Source organism: Heloderma suspectum, chromosome 6, assembly GCF_057233095.1.
Source record: "Heloderma suspectum isolate Gila_16-S chromosome 6, 16-S_ref, whole genome shotgun sequence".
In the NCBI taxonomy this organism is placed as follows: domain Eukaryota; kingdom Metazoa; phylum Chordata; class Lepidosauria; order Squamata; family Helodermatidae; genus Heloderma; species Heloderma suspectum.
In genome coordinates, this window is record NC_139463.1 from 121,543,968 (window position 1) to 121,565,776 (window position 21,809).

The window sequence follows — 21,809 nt, forward strand, 5'->3', positions numbered from 1 at the left end:
TATCTTGAAATAGTCTGACTGACTAGACTCTTGAAATCAGACTATCAAACCCAGCAGGATGTTTTTCTTGCAAAAACTCCACAAGAGTATTTCATTCCTGACTTCATCGGAATGTTGGTTCTAAAGCTTCTGCACCCACCTACTCCGGTGTTCCCTAAGTCGCCTGTTCAGCTGAGCTTCAATGGGGGTTAAACTGCCTTGTTTCTTAGTGCATTCAGTTCATCATGCAGACTTTCCTGACTGCTGTTAATCTATCACATTGGGAAACAGGCCTCCTCCTAGCATCATGGAATATCCTTTTTCATACCTGGGTTCATGGGCCCAAAGTACAATAGTGTGAACAATAGTGTGTTCAGTGTATGAACATTTGCTTTGTTTCCCTACCACAGACACCACCAGTCTGAAAAAACAGATGTCTTCAAACATGCTGATCTCCTCCCCCCCCCCAATTCAGAAGAACCTTGAACATCTCCCCCTGTCAGGAAAACCAACATCCCCTGTTCACAACATTTTTTCTTTTTTAATTTAAGAGTGTGTTGTTGCATCAGAGATAGCTGCTAGATGCTCTTTCTTGCTGTTGCCCCTTCTATGCTACTGTTCCCTCAGCCCCAATGCCGAACTCCACCAACACTCAAGAATATGTATCATTTAGGCTAACCAAATATCCAAATATCCAAATATTTGTCTGGAGACCTCTGTCTGTAGTTAGTGATGTACAAACTGCCCATCTCCTGTTCTGGGGGTTCTGGGGAAGGGCAATCTGTTCCTCTCAGGGCCTCGTGGAATCCTCCAGAGTAGCTCTCCATCTCCATAGAAGACCCAAGACACTAATGGCAGCTGCCCTTAGAGTACTCCTGGGAAAGTCAGCGTGGGACTTTCGCATCCATCCTTTCAGGAGATAGAAGAGGATCTAAAGGGAAAGAGAAATACTCTGATTGAATGACTGGGGACGAATGACTGGCACCGATGAGAGACATTTTGGATTCTGGGACCACAGGCTAGACTTCCTGGAAGATGGACTGTTGGCAAGAGATGGGTTGCATCTCCCCAGGGTTGGAAAGTATGTGTTTGGCTACAGTATGAAGAGCTTCATCAGGAGGTCTTTAAACTGAATCCTACGGGGAAGGAAGACATAAAGTTGGGAGTAAAAATGAACGAAGGCTCATGAACCACAAAAGAACAGAAGGATCAGAAAGGGAGGTGGAGTTGCACTATATGTTAGAAAACCCCTGCACAGAAAGACAGGAAGAAAAGCTTGGTAGGCCCATCAAGTGCATCTGGGTTAAAATAAATGGAGCAAAGAAGAAAAGGAGCAGGGTGGTCAGAGTCTACTGCCAGCCACCCAATCAAGGTGAAGTGGAGGATGACACTTTTGAAATGCAAATTGCCAATGTTTCAAGGAAGCGAGATGCAGTAGTAATGGGGGGCTTCAATTTCCCTGATATTTATTTTTAAATATTCACGTAGACTAAGATGAAGAAAAATAAGGAACCCAAATGGCGGCAGCTGTAGCTGCTGCCACTTGCGTACACCTATTTTTTTTTTAACCTAGACATTTTAGGCTATGTAAAAACTTACGTAGCCTATCACATCTGGGTAAAAAAAAAAAAATGCATACGCAAATGGTGGCGGCTAGGCCACCACCATTTGTGTTCCTTATTTTTCTTCTTCTTTTTTTTTTTTTTTACAGAGACATGATAGGCTATGTAAAAACATATGTAGCCTATCATGTCTCTGTAAAAAAAAAAAAAAGACAAGACTGCAAATGTTGCCAGAGCTGTCACCGCCCGGAACATCCACCGCAGGTAAGTCTCGTCCTGGGCGGGTTCCATGGGGGGGCGGGGGGGCAGGCCGTTCTGCCACGGAGTTCGGGGGGCTGAATATACTGGCATTCGGCCTCACCGACGTCCATGGCAGAATTCTTTGACATCCATACAAGCGACTTTAATGGGAATTGCACAGAATAGCACAGAATTGCAGGGATGGCGTCAGGAAGGCTAAAGCTGTGAATGAGCTGAGGTTAGTGAGAGATGCTAAAAGCAACAAACTGGCTTTCTTCTGATATGTGCATAGTTAAAGACAGAGGAAGAACTGTTGGTTCATCTATTCAATGAGGATAGAAAAATGATCGCAGATGACACAGAAAAGGCAGAAGAGCTCAATTCCTACTTTGGCTCTGACTTCTCCTTAGAGAAGCTCTATGAGCCCCATGGCAAATGCTGAATACAGGATGAAGGGGCAGGATTGCAGCTTGAGATCAATAGGCATATGATCAATGAGCACCTACTGACTTTGAAGGAGTTCCAATCTCCAGGGCCAGGGAACTGCATCCTCTAGTAATGAAGGAACTGGCAGAAGAACTCTCAGAACCACTGTCTATGATGTTTGAGCAGTCATGGAGAACGGGTGAAGTGTCAGATGACTGGAGAAGGGCTAATGTTGTTCCTATCTTCAAAAAGGGTAAAAAGGAGGAACCTGGGAACTCCAGACCCATCAGTCTGACATCAATCCCTGGAAAATTCTGGAGCAGGTGATAAAGCAATCCATCTGTAAGCACCTTGAAAACAATGCAGTGATTACTGGAAGCCAACATGGATTTGTCAAGAACAAATGCTTCCAGATGAATCTGAACTCTTTTTTGATCAGGTCACCTTCCTTGTGGACTGTGGGAGTGCTGTGGAAATAACATACCTCGACTTCAGTAAAGCTTTCACAAAGTACACCATGATATCCTGATGAGCAAACTAGCTCAAAGTGGGATACATGAAACAACCTTCAGGTGGATCCACAGTTGGCTACAGGATCAGACCCAGAGAGTGCTCCTCAATGGGATCTTCTCAACTGGGGAGAGGTAACAAGAGAGGTACCACAGGGCTCAGTCCTGGGCCCAGTGCTCTTCAACATTTTTCGTAATGCCTTGGAGCAGGAGGTGCAGGGAATGCTCATAAAATTTGCAGATGACACAGAATTGGGCAGGATAGCTAATACTTTGGAAGACAGAAATTTTTTTGGAAGTCATCTTGATAGACTGGAGCGCTGGGCTGAAAACAACAGAATAAAATTGAATAGGGATAAATGACAAGTTCTACACCTAATGGAAATAAACCAAATGCACAGTTATAAGATGGGGGATACGTGGCTCAACAACACTACAAGCGAGAAGGATCTTGGAATTGTTGTCTATCACAAGCTGAATATGAGCCAACAGTGTGATGTGGCTGCAAAAGAGGCCAATGCTATTTGGGGCTGCATCAATAGAAGCATAACTTCCAAGTCCTTGGAAGTACTAGTTCCCCTCTACTCAGCACTGGTTAGGCTTAATCCGGAGTACTGTGTCCAGTTCTTGTCACCACACTTTAAGAAGGATGCAGACCAACTGGAGAGGGTTCAGAGGAGGGCAACAAAGATGATCAGGGGACTGGAAACAAAGCCCTGTGAGGAGAGACTGAAAGAACTGGGCATGTTTAGACTTGCGAAGAGAAGACTGAAGGGAGCTAGGATAGCGCTCTTCAACTACTTGAAAGGTTGTCACAGAGAGGAGGGCCAGGGTCTCTTCTCGATCATCCCAGAGTGCAGGACATGGAATCATGCACTCAGGTGACAGGAAGCCAGATTCTGGCTGAACAACACGAGAATCTTCCTGACTTTTAGGGCAATACGACAATACAATCAATGACCTGGGCAGGTAGTAGGGATGTACGAAAGTTCCGCCACGGATCTTGGGGAGGCCGAATGCCAGCGCATTCGGCCCCCCGGAATCCGTGGCGGAACGGCCCGCCGCTCCCCCGCCCCTCCGGGACGGGACTTACCTTAGGCTAGGGATGGACGAAAGGTACTTACTGGTCCCGCAGCTTGCTTCGCGGTGGGGGGGAAACACTTCGGTTCTCCCCCCGAGGTTCAGGCGAGGGGGGGGAGGCGGCCCTGGCCAAAATTCTGGCCGGTGGGGAGGCGCCCCATCCCTCGCCGCCGAAATTCAGGCCAGGGAGGAGCGCCCTGTCTACCCGGCCGCGAAAAAAAAAAGGAAAGTAAAAAAAAAAACCCACCCATGATAGGCTACGTAATGATTTATGTAGCCTATCATGGCTAGATTTCCAAAGTCAGCCATGATAGGCTATGTAAATCGTCACATAGGCTATCACGGCTGACTTTGGAAAAAAAAAAAAGCACGTACGCAAATGGCAGCGCCCATGGGGCACCGCCATTTGCCTTCCTTAGTTTGGCACGTCTAGTCTACGTAAAGGGACCAACAGGGTTTCTCACTTTTCAGATCATGAGGATGCTTCTGCCTCCCACTGAAGGCCACAGCAGTTCACCCTCTCTGAAGACCACCCCCGCCAATGCTGACTTTGCCTTTAGATTGTACCATGAGGTTGCTTCAGAGGCTGCTGGGGAGAATCTCTTTTTCTCTCCTCTGAAGAAACCTCATGGTACAAAATTTAAACAAATACTGAGGGAGACCTCATCTGAACCGCAATACCAAAATCACAAGGGAAAAGCTGTCTTTGCTGGTCTACCATCCATGACTGTAGAGGGCATGAGGTGAAATATTGGAAGACTTAGGTCCTTCCTCAGACTGAACATTTAGATTTTAGATTAATCATCCTCTGTCCTGGAATATATGTTAGTAGATAGTTCCAGGGCAAAACCTTGACAATCTTAGGAGGAGATACAAAATTGTCCTCCAAAAACAAATCACTAGTGAATAATTTAAACTAATGACCTATATGCCATTTAACTGTTGTCATGTTTCTTCTTCTGGGAGCAGGGGGGGGGGGGTTGAGACAACTCTAAAGACTATAAGTATTTTTCCGGTAGTTTTATTTTCCTCGTAATCAGATGTCTTCAGATAGGAACATGCTACACGCAATAAGTTAGACACATGCTACAGAAACAGGGATATCAGACAGCAGTGAGCTCAAAAGAAGTTGGAGTTTTGCCCCATAACTCAGCGTACCGTAAGCATGACCATCCTCTGCTGCGCCAGATAGGAGTCTGGCATCCGGTGGGGCAATTCAATGACTGGGGACCAGACTCCAGTTTCCTGATGTCACCACAGCACCTGGAAGGCCACGTTGCTGGTTTGGAAGGTTCTCATATTCCATCTTTCTATTCAGATCCTCCTCATTCTATGTCTCAGAATCACCTCATTTGTGCAGAGCTAAAATAGTGAGAAAACTGGAAGGGTAAACGTGTTAAAGGGGAATTAGGGGAGACGAAGGGCTGGAGCTCCTCACTGAATGTGTCATAACTTCCCCATTGGGATACTCACTGCCCTGCACCATGTTCCTAGTGCTTGCTGGACATGGCAGGGAGATTCAGAAAAGCCATCAGATGTCTTGGAGATTGGATGGGAAGTTGTAACAGCAGAAGGGCAATTCAGGGGACATCACATTTCTGTGTGGAACACCAGTAGGTTGAAATGACACATCTGTCCTCGAGTCCACAGGGGATGCAGCTTGTCGTTCAATAGCAAATGTTGATTTGGTTGTCCAATCACATTTGTAAAAGGGATCCAAATTCAGGTATTAATTGTATACGAAATTAAAAAAAAAAGGTATCTGGATTGTATCCTGTGTCCAATGGTGCTCCTTCTCCAGCAGAATAGACATCATGGGCAGAACAACACTGTCCTTCCCTCCGCAGCCCACCACTCCCCACCGAAACCGACTTCAGAAGTTTGGGGGGGGGGACTCCAGAGGAGATTTCTGGGATACACAGGGGCAGCAGAGGAAAGGATGGGAAGCTCCCATTGCGTGAGTGGAAGTCCGTTCTTGTAAGGTTGGATTTAGACTAACACAGCTAATTTTGGCTTTCACAATATTATACTATACATGGGTAAGAATTAGATATCTTGTGGGTATTTTCAATACTTTAAATGTCATCTAGTAATTGCAGCTCATTAAATTTGATGTTGGTATTCATGTTTTTCTCTCTTTTTGTATCTCTTTTGATGTTGTTGTTGTTGCAAGTTACATCTAAATTTGAGGAAAAAAGGGGCGTTGTTGAGCTGCTGCTGCTTCTTCTTCTTCTTCTTCTTCTTCTTCTTCTTCTTCTTCTTCTTCTTCTTCTTCTTCCATACTTACTCACCAGATCTTCTCCTTAGTTACCAGCTACAGATAGGGATGTACAAAAGTCACTTGCCTTTCACGGATTATGTTGATGGTGGGGGGGAGGCGTTCTGTCCCTCCCCCCGGAATCCTCGCCGGGGGGGAGGCGATCCGTTCCTCCCCCCCGGAATCCTCGGCAGCCGGCTGTGCTCCACGGCAGCTCTGCGGAGCAGCCGGCCAGGCCCAGCCAAACCAGAGCCGTCCGCAGCTGGATTTGCAGCCGCGGAGGGCTCTAGGGGAAAAAACAAACAAACCCGCGTACGCAAATGTAGCCGCCGCTATTTGCATTCCCCTTATTTTCGCCATCTTAGTCTACGTAAATATTTACGTAGACTAAGACAGCCCAAACTAAGGAACGCAAATGGCAGCAGCCATAGCCGGCGCCATTTGCGTACGCTTTTCTTTTTTTTTTTTTACCCAGACGTTTTAGGCTATGTTAAAACTTACGTAGTCTATTATGTCTATGTAAAAACAAACAAACAAAAACATTGCAAATCGTGGCGGCGGCAGCCGGTCGGAAGACCAGCCGCCATAGCCGCTGCCGCCAAAGCTGCCGCTGGAGCTGCCGCCACCCGGAAGATCCACCCCAGGTAAGTCTCATCCCAGGGGGGATCCGTGGGGGGGCAGGGGGGGCAGGCCGTTCCACCACAGATTTCAGGGGGTGAATGCACTGGCATTCAGCCTCACCGAGATCCATGGTGGAATTCTCTGCCATCCCTAGCTACAGATGCCATTGCCTTTAAGGTGTGTAGAAACAGAAAGTTGTAGACATCTTGATTAGGAGCACTTTGTAACCAATGGCCTTGACCTGAAACCCCTTAAGAAAACGTGAAATTGAAATGTACATTTGTCTTTCAAAACCATCTTCCAAACTGGAAAATGGAGAGCATTTACGAGCGTGAAAATCATATTCAAATCCGGAAATGTCTGTTTGTGTGAAAAGCCTTTTCATCACTGGCATGATCACAACATTTGGCCCTCTACAATAAGATGTGTTCCCTCGGACTTTTTGCAGCTTCCTGGCAAGAGCCATTCAATCCTCTGTTAACGGAGGAAGATGACTTCTTTGTGGATGAGCAAACAACAGTGAAAGTTCCTATGATGCACAAAGATGGCATGTTCAAGCACTACTACGACAGGGATCTGTCCTGCCAGGTGGTGCAGATCCCTTACCAGGGCGACGCGTCAGCGCTGTTCATTCTGCCCGACCCGGGGCAACTGGAGCAAGTGGAAGATGTTCTGGGGAAAGAAGTGTTGCTACGTTGGCTGAATTCCTTGAGACTACAGTAAGCCAGTGTGCTGTGGTGGATGGGGAGTTAGATCTGGACTGGGCATAACCTGATTCCAGTCCAGACTTCCGCATGATGAAGAATCACTCCACGTCTTTCAGCCTAGCTTAACTCGGAGTGCGTATGGTGTATGACTAGATCACAGGAACGGGGAACTGCCTGTTCAGCCCTGCTATCCAAGGAGGAAAGACCTTCAGAGAGGAGTTTCTCAGTGGTGTGGGTGGGTGGGTGGGTAGGTGGGATGTGTAGGCACCAGTATGCCTGCAGAAAACTCTTTGGTCTCATCAGAACTACTGGAGGTGTTCTTTCTTCCAGAAGGAGAAGCTAAAGGCTGGTGTCGCAGAGGAATTCTGGTGGTGTTTTGGGGCAGGCAAAGATCCACCACATCCAAATAGGGATGGAGGAGAATTCCCCCATGGATCCCCCAGAAATGCGTGGCGGAACTAAGCCCCCCACCCCACAAAAGGAGCGCAAAACGGAGCGCTTACCTGGTGCCGTTTGCGCTGCGTTGCGAATGACGGTCATGTCTGCGGCTGCCATTCGCTTCCCTGTTTAGGCAGTGAGAGGTTATGTAAATACTTACGTAGGCTATCACAGCTAATGCAGGGACGCCATTTGTGTCCCTGCAAGGGCCGCCATAGGCTAGGCAAGTATTTACATAGCCTCCCACGGCAAAAAAAGGGAACGCAAATGGCGGCCGCTGTAGCCGCCACCATTTGCGTTCCTGGTTTTTTTTGCCGTGATAGGCTAAGTAAATATTTACGTAGCCTATCATGGCCAAAAACATGAACGCAAATGGCGGCTGCCTTAGCTGCCAACATTTGCGTCCACAGTCCGGGTTGGGATTTAAGGGGAAGGTGCAGAGCGCCTACCCCCCACCGCAAATCACCCCTGTGAAAAGTTAAGTGACTTTCGTACATCCCTACATGCAAAGCCGACTTCCCCTCTCAGGACAAACCCAGGTGGCTCTCCTTCCCCCTCCCTGCAGAGGTAGTTTCCCTCCCAATGGATGCAGTTGGAGGGGGGGACCTTTTAAATATCAAGACCTGCTGGGGCTGTAGATGGACCTCCACAGCACTGCCTACCCTGGCAGAGTGAACCAGCAGGGCTGTGGAAGCATCAGTTCACCCTGCACTTCACTCCCTGCAACTGAGGCCTGCTATCTGCTGTACCGATGTTTGCATTTCAACCTGGGCTTGGGAAGAATACGTGCATCTTTTTTCCAAGCAGAGTCAGAGTTCCCTTTACCTGCCAAAGGGCTGTTGGGTGAGCGGAGGGAGAGTGATTCTGCAGAGAGACAGGGCACACGATTCTCGTGCAGGTGTGTCTGTCAAAAAACAGTGATTCTCAATGCTGGCTGCAGGTGTTTGAGGGCCCCTCAAATTCCCCACTTGCTCAGACTCCAGAGCCAGCTGTAGGATTCTCTGGGCTGGGCTCCAGGGTGGCAACTTCTGCACCCCAACCATCCAAGTTGTCTACCCTATCTATACAGTGTGTCTTGTAAGTATTTTGCATTTTCTCAGACTGACCATCCTTTGGTTCTTCTTTCAACAGGAGAATGGAGCTCTCACTTCCAAGGTTTTCGATGTCCGGTAGCTATGTTCTCGATGGGATATTAAGAAGATTGGGGATTACAGATGTATTCACAGACCTTGCAGACCTATCCGGAATTACTGGGGCATGCAACCTGAAGGTTTCTGAGGTATGCCTCTTCACACTGATCATACTAGAAGCAATGAACCAAATAATCCACACTGTCTTTCAGGTGAATGTTAGGCTCCAGTTACACTGCTGTCTCAAGCTAAGAAAGGACGTGAGACGGGAACGAGAGTCCTTGCATCTGACTCTGACGTCCACTTCACACATGAAGTTATTCCCCATGAAATAAACAAAATGTGCACATCACCTTCCAAGTGGACAGAACTGCATCAGTTCCAAATGGGCACAGTGCACATTTATGCATCCTGACATGTGTGGAAAGTTGCACATGTTTTCTTCCTACCAGATGTTTCCTACAAAAATGTCATGATTGACGTCACCATTCGGGAAGGTCACATGCACTTAAGCAGAGCCATGGAGATGACCTATGTCATGCACCATCCGAAGGAACAGAAGACACAATCTGCACCTTACTACACTACGTTGTGATTTCGCACACTTATCAAAATGCCCCCCTTTCCTTCCATCTGCTAGTGAGCATGGTGCATGATCGCAGGTCACTTACGCAGCAGTCCTTCGAGGAGATCCCTCTGGAGGCCTTGCCATACAGCCATAGTCCTCCCAGGTCTCTCCACAATTCACAAAGGAACTCCTGCTTCTCCCATGGGCCCTGCCAGAGAAACCTATGGAACACCCATGGCTCTGCTCACAAGCCTGTGCCGACTCTGTGATAGGAAAGGCTCAGTGCCTCACCCCAGTCCTGTGATCTTTCGATTGCAATGGCCACCTGCTCCGGCAGGCAACAGACATTGTTCACCTGCTCCGGCAGGCAACAGATTGTGCACATGGAGACACGTGTTTCTGAGTCAGAGCAGCAATAATGCCATCTTCCGCTGATTAATGCAGGCCAGCTGTTGGTTAGAATGATTTGCTACAAGTTTGCCTCACTCTGTGATGTAAGCTGTGTGGGGCAGCTTAGGACTAGAAGCCAAGTTAATACCATGCTTGGAATTTTCGAGTCTCTCCTCTGATTGCTCAAAAAAATTGCCCCCTCACCATGGATTGCCTTTTCAAGCAAATGGCAAAAAGATCAAATCCTTTTTGAGCCAATGTGGCAGGGAGGGTGGCATAGTGAGCAAATCTAATGGAACAAGATGTGAGATCCTCTAATCAACATGTCACTGGTTAAAGAAAAGGAAGCAGAGAGTAAATGGACTGTTCTTGCAGTGGGGAGATGTAAACACTGCAGTTCTCCAAGGACCTGATTTGGGACCAGTGCTGCTTTTTAGCTTGTTGGTGATTGACCTGGGCTGAAGCACGAGCAGTCAAGTGGAAAGGTTGCTGATAACTCCAAACTATGTAGGGTGCTTAGAACAATGCACTGTGGTGATGTGCTCGGAAAACATTCCTCAGATCTCTCTCAATGCATGGGCATTAAAATGGCCAATGTTGTTCAACGCAAGAAAGTCTAAAGTGGTTCATTGGGGCAACACATCCTAACTTCACATGTACACTGATGGGGTCTGGCTTGTCTATGACTGACCAAGAGGGGTATGTTGGCTCTGTGGAGGATACCTCAATGAATAGGACCCAGTGGGCAGCTGCTGTGAAAAAGCTGAATCCATTGTATGGATCATTTGGCAGGGACATCAAATTCCCATTTCCAAAATCACGAGGCCTTTCTATGAACCTCTGTTCTGATAACACTTGGAATACTGTGTATAACTCTGATCACTGCTCCTTTAAAGGAGATGGTAGAGCTGGAGAAGTGAGAGGAATAGACAAACAAAATGATCAAAGTGCAGATGCAATGAAGCAAAGAGGAAATGTGATGATATTTGCCACTTTTTAGTTTTGGTGAATAAAGTGGGAGAAGACTGATATGCACTAAATTATGCAGGGCTTGGGGAAATGGTTCTGGATTCATTGTCCTTCGTCTCTCATAATACTAGTTCCCAGTAGGGGTGGATGAAAGTCCCTTACCTGTCGTCGAAGGACGTTCGCGGTGGGGGGGAGGCGCTTCACTGCTCCCCCCACGAAGTTCAGGCCGGGGGGGGGAGGCTTCCTGCCTTGCCCCGGCCGAAATTCAGGCTGGGGGGGAGGCTTCCTGCCTCGCCCCGGCCAAAATTCAGGCCGGGGAGGAGGCTTCCCGCCTCACCCGGCCGCGAACGCGAAAGTTTTTTTTTTTAAAAAAACGCCCCCTGATAGGCTAAGTGACGATTCACGTAGCCTATCACGGCTAGATCTGCAAAGTCAGCCATCATGGGCTACGTCAATCATCACGTAGCCTATCATGGGTGACTTAAAAAAAAAAAACGCGTACGCTAATGGCGGCCCCCATAGGGAGCCGCCATTCGCGTTCCTTATTTAGTCGCTGTAGTCTACATAAATGTTTACGTAGGCTACGGCGAAAATAAGGGCAACGCAAATAGCCTATCATGGCCATTCGAAAGACGCGAATGGCGGCTGCAGACGCGGCCGCCATTTGAGGAGCACCGGAATGGCTGACAAAGGTAAGCTCCGTTCCGGGCCCATTTCTCAGGGTGGGGGGGGCAAGGGGCTTTGTCCTGCCATGGATTTTGGGGGGCCGAATGCACTGGCATTCGGTCTCACTGAGATCCGTGGCAGAATTCTCCGCCACGCCTACTGAAGGGTGGATCCCCTCCATCCAAGTTCAGTGGCTGACATCTGTCTCAGTTAGGGATGTTGGAGAATTCCGCCATGGACTTCTTTAGAATACAGCCCCCTGGAGTCCATGGCAGAGTGGGGCAATCCCCCCCAACACCTCACGGAATTCCCTTGGGATGGAGGCTACCAGGTGGCTCTGGGTGGCCTTCCAGATGCTGCCGTGGTATGGCCGCAAATGGTGGCCCCTATGCCGGCTGCCGTTTGCATCCCTGCCAAGATGTGATAGGCTACGTAAGTATCTACATGGCCTATCACGGCTAGCACAGGTTCGCAAATGGGGTAGCGGCCGCCATTTGCGTCCCTGCGGTAGCCGTGATAGGCTACAAATATATTTACATAGCCTATCACCATTTGTAGCCAGAGCCCAGCAGCGGAGAGGAGCTGGCCAGGGAGGATTCTGGGAGGGGGGGGGATGAAGCGCCTCCCCCCACCACGGATGGCCCCAGCGGAACATGGTAAGTGTTTCCTACACCCCTAATCTCAATAGGATTGTACCCTAAAGAAGTCAAATGTGACATTGCTGATCCAACAAAAATATGTAACATGTCCCTAAGTTCAGCCAGTGTAGTACCAGAAAACTGAAAATGGGCCAATATAACCAATGTGACAAATACCTTCCCCAGAAGCCTTTGCATCTTGCAAGACTTGTGCACCTAACTGCATTGTCGGCTACCTGCAAATATTTATCCAAAATAGCGTTCTTTCATCTTTCACTTGTTCTTACATGTGTCTCTTTCACAAAACTTTTACATTTTCATAGAGAATAAGAGATACATTAAAAGGTCTTATAGTATGAAATCAGTAGGATTCCAACAAAGCACTCAGTAGAAGCCTTTGTGCTGACATTCTGTGACTTCTGACTGAAGCTTACACTGACCTAGGGACCTTCTGATGAGAGCAATGAATTGTTCCTTGTTGAACTCAGGAAAGGACCAAAATGAATTTCATGTAAGGGAGTTGGGGAAAGGAAGAATTGCGAAATGATGCCTACGTTCAAGTGATAATGCAAATGACGTGACATACTGTAGAAACTAAACAGGAGGCACACGACTCAGGATTTGTGTCACAACATAGCACAAACCATTGGCACAGGTTCAGAGGTGATGTTAGAATTTAGACATTTCTGCCTTCTCCAGGGCCCACCTGTGGGTATGTCCTTTTCACACTGGGTGTGGAGGCACACGTCTCGAGATTTATGGCACAAAAGATCACAAAACGAGCCCAACGCTTTGGCATCCGTTCAGATGTGAATGAGAATGTCGGAATACATTGTCATGGAGCACCTTGGCTGTGCAAAAAACTTCCTGGAGGGCACCTGCTTTTGGCAGGATGCACGTGGCCAGATTCTCGTGGGTGCATGGTCCTCCTTGGCATCAGGTCTTCATACTCAGCCAGGCAACAGGGACGAAGTGTGGAAGGAGGATAGGGGCCCCTTGCTCATTTGTGTTCACGAGCAGAAATGCCTTCTGGAGCTTGGAGAATCACAAGTATGCTGCGGCACAATAAGTGTTCATGGACAGGAGTCCAGTACACAGAAAGTTATTTTGAAAGATTTTGCAGATTTATGTAACTGGATAAAAATGGCACTTCCTGAGATAAAGGTGCAGGAGCCCTGATGAGCGCTGTTGCTTCTGATCCCCCTGGACTAGCCAGGTATATGCCCATGTGGGCTTCACCTCCTGCTGCTGGGCTGCGCCGGCCGCAAATAGGCTGGGCTGTGCCATCCTTGTGGAGGCCATGATAGGCTACACATATATTTACATAGCCTATCATGGCAAAAAGCAGGAATGCAAATGATGGCTGCTACGCCATTTGCCTCCCTGCCTTTTGCAGTGATAGGCTAGGTAAATATATAAGTAGCCTATCACGGCCTCTGCAGGGATGCAAATGGTGGCTGCTACGCCTTTTGCATTGCTGCCAAGCCGTGATAGCCTATGTAAGTACCTACATAGCCTACCACAGCAAAAGGCAGGGATGGAAATGGCGTAGAAGCCGCCATTTGTATCCATACCTTTTGCCATGATAGGCTACATAGATACTTACATAGCCTATCATAGCTTGGCAGGATGCAGATGGCAGCAGCCATAGCGGCTGCCATTTACAGCTGCAGCCCAGCAGCAGCCGGTAGACCACCCGGAGCTGGTGCCACCGCCGGAGCCAGGTAGGTTCAGTCCACAGTCCAGGGACGATTCCATGGGGTGACAGGGGGGGATTGCCCCATCCAGGGCAATCTTTACAATCCGGCCTCACTGGAGTCCTTGGCGGAATTCTCCAACATCCCTATGTACTACCGATGGGAGCAGATGGTTGGGAAGGCAGGGGAGCAGCCGCTGTATCACATGGAATTGGAAGAGCGCACAGCTGAGACCTGAGCCTCCATGGACAGCTGGGAGTCCAAAATGACCCCCAGGCTGTGGACCTGGTCTTTCAAGGGTAGCCGCACCCCATTCAACACCAGGTCAACATCCCCCAGCCTCCTCTTGTCTCCCACCAAAAGTACCTCAGTCTTGTCAGGGTTCAGCTTCAGCTTATTCCTCCCCGTCCAGCCACTCCCCATCTCCAGACATTTGAACAGGGATGCTACGGCCAATCTTGGTGAAGATTTGAACAAGAGGTAGAGCTGCGTGCCATCCGCATATTGATGTCACCACTATAGCACTGTTGCGCTATAGTGCTATTGCCCCATAGTTGCCTAGCAAGAAGAGGCGATCAGTATTCATGGACAAATGTGAAATAGTGACAAAGTGAGATAGTGGTTCTAAAGAGGGAGACATAATAATAATAATAAAAAGGGGGAATTGGGCATAGCTTGGGGAAGGTGTGTCCTCAGAAGTTACTCCCGTTGTAGACAATGAGGCTCGTTCTCTCAATATCCATCCTGTGTTGTTTACTGTTTGCTTTGTTGAAAGGAAGCAATTAATGAGGGGGCAGAGAAAAAGAAAGAGAGTGTGATTTTTGTCAAGGTTTTTGTCATTTTTGTTCAATTTCCCTGATATTTGTTGGGAGAAAAATTCTGCGAAACATGGCCCCTCCAGGAAATTCCTTACTTATGTGGCGGATAACTTCCTCCTTCAGAAAATTGCAGTAGGAACTAGAGGATCAGCTATCCTTGACTTGATCCTGACCAAGAGAAATGACTTAGTGGGTCAAGTAGCCGTTCAGGAACTCTGGAGGAAAGCGACCATGTTATACTTGAGTTCATAGTTCTAAAGGAAGCAAAAGCCGACTGTAGCCAAACCCGTATCCTGGATTTCAGGAAAGCTGATTTTAATACACTCAGAAGAATGATCAGTAAGGTCCCGCGACAAGCGACTAGGGATGGACGAAAGCCCCTTACCTGTCCTCGAAGCTTGCTTCGCGGTGGGGGGAAGCGCTTTGGTTCTCCCCCCGAAGATCATGCAAGGGGGGGTGGCGCCCCGCCTCGCCCGGCTAGGGTTGGCGGAGAATTTCTCCCCGAAACTTCGGGGGGCCGAGCGCCAACGTGTTCGGTCCCCTGAAGAAGTTTCGGGGAGAAATTCTCCGCACCCCCCCGCACCCCGCACCCCCCCCAGGACGGGACTTACCTTTCCCGAATGCCCCTCCCGGCGGCAGGTCCCGGCGGCGGTTCATCAGGTCTTCGTCAGGGGTGGGGGCGGCAGCCGATCTTTCGACCGGATGCCGCCGCCGCCATTCCAATAAAAGTAAAAAAAAAACACATGCCCCCGTGATAGGCTACGTGACGATTAACGTTGCCTATCACGGCTAGATTTGCAAAGTCAGCCATGATAGGCAATGTAAATCGTCACGTAGCCTATCACGGGTGACTTAAAAAAAAAAAGCGCATACGGCTAATGGCGGCCCCCATAGGGAGCCACCATTCACGTTCCTTATTTGGTCGCTGTAGTCTATGTAAAGATTACGTAGACTACAGCGACCAAATAAGGAACGCGAATGGCGGCTCCCTATGGGGGCCGCCATTTGCGTACGCGCTTTTTTATTTTTTTTCAAAGTCACCCGTGATAGGCTACGTGATGATTAACGTAGCCTATTACAGCTGACTTTGGAGATCTAGCCATGATAGGCTACGTTAATCATTACGTAGCCTATCACGGGGTTTTGTTTTTTACTTTCCTTGTAATAGTGGCGGCCCCCGCCCCTGACAAACACCCGATGAACCGCCGCCAGGACCCGCCACTGGGAGTGACATTCGTGAAAGGTAAATCCCATCCCGAGGGGGCGGGGGGTGGAGAATTTCACCGCCGATTTCGGGGGGCCGAATGCGTTAGCACTCGGCCCCCCGAAGTTTCAGGGAGAAATTCTCCCCCATCCCTACAAGCGACCCTAATGAGAAAAGGAGTCCAAGATGGGTGGGAGTTTCTAAAGAGGAAATTCTCAAGTCCCAATTACAAACAATTCCAACAACAAGAAAAGGTGGAAGACAACAGAAGAAGCCAATGTCGCTTCACAAAAAACTAAGAAATGACCTGAAAACAAAATTGGACAAATATAGGAAGTGGAAAGAAGGCCAAGCAACAAAGGATGAGTACAGGCAGGGAGCACAGAATTGCAGGGATGGCGTCAGGAAGGCTAAAGTTGAGAACGAGCTAGGGATGGCAGAGTATTCTGCCACGGATCTCGGTGAGGCCGAATTCCAGTGCATTCGGCCCCCCCAAAATCTGTGGCGGAAAGGCCTACCATCCCCCGCCCCCCCCCACGGATCCCCCCCGGGACAAGACTTACCAGGGGCAGATCATCCAGGTGGTGGCGGCTCCGGTGGCTGGTCTTCTGACCAGCTTCCGCCGCCGCCATTTGCAGTCTTGTCGCTTTGTTTTTTTTGGTTTTTTTTTACAAGACGTGATAGGTTACATAAAGACTTACTTAGCCTATCACGGCTAGGTTAAAAAAAAAAGCGTATGCAAATGGCGGTGGCTACAGCCGCCACCATTTGCATTCCTTATATTTGGCCGTCTTAGTCTACGTCAAGATTTACGTAGACTAAGACAGCGAAAATAAGGGGAACGCAAATAGCGTAGCGGATGCTATTTGCGTTCCCCCTTATTTTCGCCGTCTTAGTCTATGTAAATCTTGACGTACACTAAGATGGCCATAAATAAGGAATGCAAATGGCGGCGGCCGTAGCCACGGCCATTTGCTTACACACGCTTTTTTTTTTTTTTTAAGCCAGATGTGATAGGCCACGTAAGTCTTTACGTAGCCTATCACGGCTGACTACAGGGATGCAAACGGCAGCGGCTGCGGCCGCTGCCATTTGCATCCCTGCTAGCCAGTGGCCAGATGTCCGGCTGCTGGCGGAGCCGGCCGGCGGCTCCGTGGAATCCCACGCGGAGTGGAGCAGGCTGGGCAGGATTCTGGGGGGAGGGATGGAGTGCCTCCCCCCCCAGCAGAACCTGATGCAGCCAGGTAAGGGGACTTTCGTACATCCTTAGCTGAGATGAAATTCTCACCTAAATCTCTCAGTAGAAATCTTGGTGCAGGACCATGTCCCAGGATCTGCCCAAGAGTGCACGGGTGGCCTGAGGATCTAAACTGGGAAACTAGGGAAATCTTGGCATGTTTAGCCTCCTCACAAGGCTAAACATGCCCAGTTCTTTCCATCTCTCTTCACAGGGCTTTGTTTCCAGGCCCCTGATTATCTTTGTTGCCCTCCTTTGAACCCTCTCCCATTTTTCTGCATCTGCATCCTTCTTCAAGTGTGGTGCCCAGACCTGGCCACAGTACTCCAGATGAGGCCTAACCAATGCTGAGTAGAGGTGAATTGTACTTCCCAGGATTTGGAAGTTAGGCTTCTATTAATGCAGCCCAAAAAAAGCATTGGCCTTTTTTGCAGCCACATCACATTGATGGCTCATATTCGCCTTGTGATCTATGACAATTCCAAGATCCTTCTTGCTTGCAGTGTTGTTGAGCCACATATCCCCCATCTTGTAACTGTGCATTTGGTTTCTTTTTCCTCAGTGCTGAACTTGGCATCGGCAGTCTCCCTTCATAGGACTTTGTTTCCAGTCTCCTGAACATTTTTGTTGCCCTCCTCTGAACGCTGTCCAGTTTGTCTGCATCCTGCTTAAAGTGTGGTGCCGAGAACTCCACACAAGACTCAAGATGAGACCTTCTCTCTTGTTCGGCCAAGTATCCCCCATCTTGTAACTGTGCATTGATTTGGTTTCCTTTCCCTATGTGCAGAACTTTGAATTTCTCCCTATTCAATGTCATTTAAAATTTCATTTAATTTACCTTCTTGTTTCCTCTCCCCCATTTGAGAAGTTCCCATTGATAAGCAGTCTTTGAGTCTGAATCTCTAGCCAACTGTGGATCCACCGAATCATTGTTTCGTGTAACCCACTTGGATCTAGTTTGCTCATCAGGATATCATGGGCCACGTTGTCGAAAGCTTTGCTGAAGTCAAGGTATATTCTAGGGTTGTACGAAACTCATACCTGGCTCCTCATTGGGCAATCTGCGGTGGGGGGAGATGCTCTGTCCCTCCCCCCAGAATCCTCCCCGGCCAGCTTCACTTCGCCGCGACTCCGTGGAGCTGCTAGGGATATCAGAGAATTCCGCAACGGATCTCGGTGAGGCCGAATGCCAGTGCATTCGGCCCCCCAAAATCCATCACAGAATGGCCTGCCACCCCCCCGCCCCCCGCGGATCCCCCCCGGGATAAGACTTACCTGGGGCGGATGTTCCGGACGGCGGCGGCTCCAGCAGCTGCTTCGGCGGTGGCGGCGGCGGTTGGTCTTCCAAACGGCTGCTGCCGCCGCCATTTGCAGTCTGTGCTTTTTTTCTCCCCCCCCCCCCATAGACGTGATAGGCTATGTAAAGACTTATGTAGCCTATCACGTCTGGGTTTAAAAAAAAAAAACGCGTACACAAATGGCGGCGGCTACGGCCGCTGCCATTTGCATTTCTTATTTTTCGCCCTCTTAGTCTATGTCAATATTTACGTAGACTAAGACGAAGAAAAGAAAGGGGAACGCAAATAGTGCCCAGTATACTATTTGCATTCCTCTTTTTTTTCTTCGTCTTAGTCTACGTAAATATTGACGTAGACTAAGACGGCGAAAAATAAGGAGCGCAAATGGCGGTGGCCGTAGCTGCCACCATTTGTGTATGCATTTTTTTTTTTTTACCCAGAGCCCTCCGCAGCTGGAAGTCTGGCTGTGGACGGCCCTGGCCTGGGCCTGTCCGGCTTCTCCACGGAGCCACTGTGGAGCACAGCCGGCCGTCGAGGATTCCGGGGGAGGGAGGACTGGATTGCCTCGAGCGTCGAGCATTCTGGGGGAATGTATGAAACACCTCCCCCCCCCATGAACAGAATCCGCGAAAAGTTAAGTCACTTTTGTACATCCCTAGGAGCCGCCGGCCGGGGCCGCCCGCAGCCAGACATCCAGCCGCTAAGCTTCACAGGGATGCAAATGGTGGCCGCCATAACCACCAACATTTGCGTCTGTGTCTTTAGCCGTGATAGGCTACGTAAATATATACGTAGCCTAACATGGCTAAAGACACGGACGCAAATTGCAGCGGCTACAGCGGCCACCATTTGCGTTACTTCCTATTGCCGTTACAGGTTACGTATATATTTATGTAGCCTATCATGGCAAAAGAGGGGCACAAATGGATGCTATGCCATTTGCGCCTCTGTCTTTTGCTGTGATAGGCTATGTAAATATACACGTAGCCTATCATGGTGAAATACACGGACGTAAATGGCAGCAGCTATCCCATTTGCATCCGTGCCCTGAGCTGTGATAGACTACATAGATACTTACATACGGATGTACGAAAATTCCGCCATGGATCTTGGGGAGGCCGAATGCCAGCGCATTCGACCCCCCGGAATCAGTGGCGGAATGGCCCACCACCCCCGCCACCCCCCCGGGACGAGACTTACCTTGGGTGGATCTTCCTGGCAGCGGTGGCTCCAGCGGCGGCTCCGGCGGCAGTTCAGTGGCTGCGGCAGCCGGTCTTCCGACCGGCTGCCACCACCATTTCCAGTTTTAAAAAAAACAAAAAAAGTGATAGGCTATGTAAAGATTTACGTAGCTTATCACGGCTAGGTTTTTTTAAAAAAACGGGATAGGTTACGTAAATGTTTACGTCGCCTATCACAGCTGACTTTAAAAAACAAAACAAAACGCGCGTACGCAAAAAACGTTTTTTTTTAACTGGAAATGGCAGCGGCGGCAGCCAGTCAGAAGACCGGCCGCTGCAGCCGCTGCCGCCGAACCGCCGCCAGAGCTGCTGCCGGAGCCACTGCCACCCGGAAGATCCACCCCAGGTAAGTCACGTCCTGGGGAGTGACGGGGGGTGGCAGGCCGTTCTGCCACTGATTTCAGGGGGCCGAATGCACTGGCATTCGCCCTCCCTGAGATCCATGGCAGAATTCTCTGACATCCCTAAATAAATATCAGGGGAAATTGAAGCCCCACATTACTACAGCATCTTGCTTCCTTGAAACATTGGCAATTTGTTTTTCAAAAGTTTCATCCTCCTCTTCTCCTTGATTGGGTGGCCGGTAATAGACTCTGACCGCCCTGCTCCTTTTCTTCTTAGCTCCACTTGTTTTAACCCAGATGCTCTCGATGGGCCTACCAAGCTTATCCTCCTCTCTTTCTGTGCAGAGAGGTGTTTTCTAACACATAGTGCAACTCCACCTCCCTTTCTGATCCTTCTGTTCTTTTTGAACAAATCATATCCTTCAATTGCTCTATTCCAATCATGGGAGTCATCCCACCAAGTTTCAGTTACACCTATCAAAGAAGAATTCCCCTCCCGTGTTAAGGTTCAGGTTGGTTCTGTTTATTTCCCATACTCCAGGCATTAATATATAGACCTCAAAGATGAGGCACTGTATAGTCTGGCTTTCTTCCTACATGTTTCTGAAGACTGTTCTTGGGCACTATTAGAGCTGTTCTCTCCATTGTGGTGCAGGAGCCTTTGTTCATTTCTACCCCCAACTTTATGTCTCCCTTCCCCGTAGGATGCAGTATAAAGCCTTCCTGATGAACCTCTTCATGCTGTAGCCAAACACGTACTTTCCAGCCCTGGGGAGGTGCAACCCATCCCTGCCAACAGTCCATCTTCCCGGAAGTGGATTGCTACCTTACGTAGGGGATCCCCCAATGCAGTCTGTGCATGGCAAATCAGAAAAGCTAAAATCTGTTCCGCTTTCTGGTAGGGATGGCGGAGAATTTCTCCCCGAAACTTTGGGGGGCCGAGCGCCAATGTGTTCGGCCCCCCGAACAAGTTTCGGGGAGAAATCCTCCGCACCCCCCCCCGCCCCTCGCCCCCCCCTCGACGGGACTTACCTTCCCTGAATGTCCCTCCCGGCGGCGGGTCCGGCTGGCGGTTCGTCCGGTGTTCGAGCGGGGCAGGAGCGGCAGCCGGTCTTTCGACCGGCTGCCGCCCCCGCCATTGCAATCAAAGAAAAAAAAAAAACGTCCCCTGATAGGCTACGTGACGATTCACATAGCCTATCACGGCTAGCTTTGCAAAGTCAGCCGTGATAGGCTACGTGAATCATCACGTAGCCTATCACGGGTGACTTAAAAAAAAAAAAAAAAGTGTGTACAGATAATGGCGGCCCCCATAGGGAGCCGCCATTCCCGTTCCTTATTTATCGCTGTAGTCTATGTAAATGTTTACGTAGACTACGGCAAAAATAAGGGCAACGCTATTTGCGTTGCCCTTATTTTCGCCGTAGTCTACGTAAACATTTACGTAGACTACAGCAACTAAATAAGGAACGCGAATGGCGGCTCCCTATGGGGGCCGCCATTCGCGTATGCGCTTTTTTTTTTTTTTTTTAAGTCACCCGTGATAGGCTACGTGTCGATTCACGTAGCCTATCACGGCTGACTTTCCAGATCTAGCCATGATAGGCTACGTGAATCGTCACGTAGCCTATCAGGGGACGTTTTTTTTTTTAACTTTCGTGTTCGCGGGCGGGCGAGGCGGGAAGCCTCCTCCCCGGCCTGAATTTCAGCCGGGCGAGGTGGGAAGCCTCCCCCCCGGCCTGAATTTCGGCCGGGTGAGGCGGGAAGCCTCCCCCCCCAGCCTGAACTTC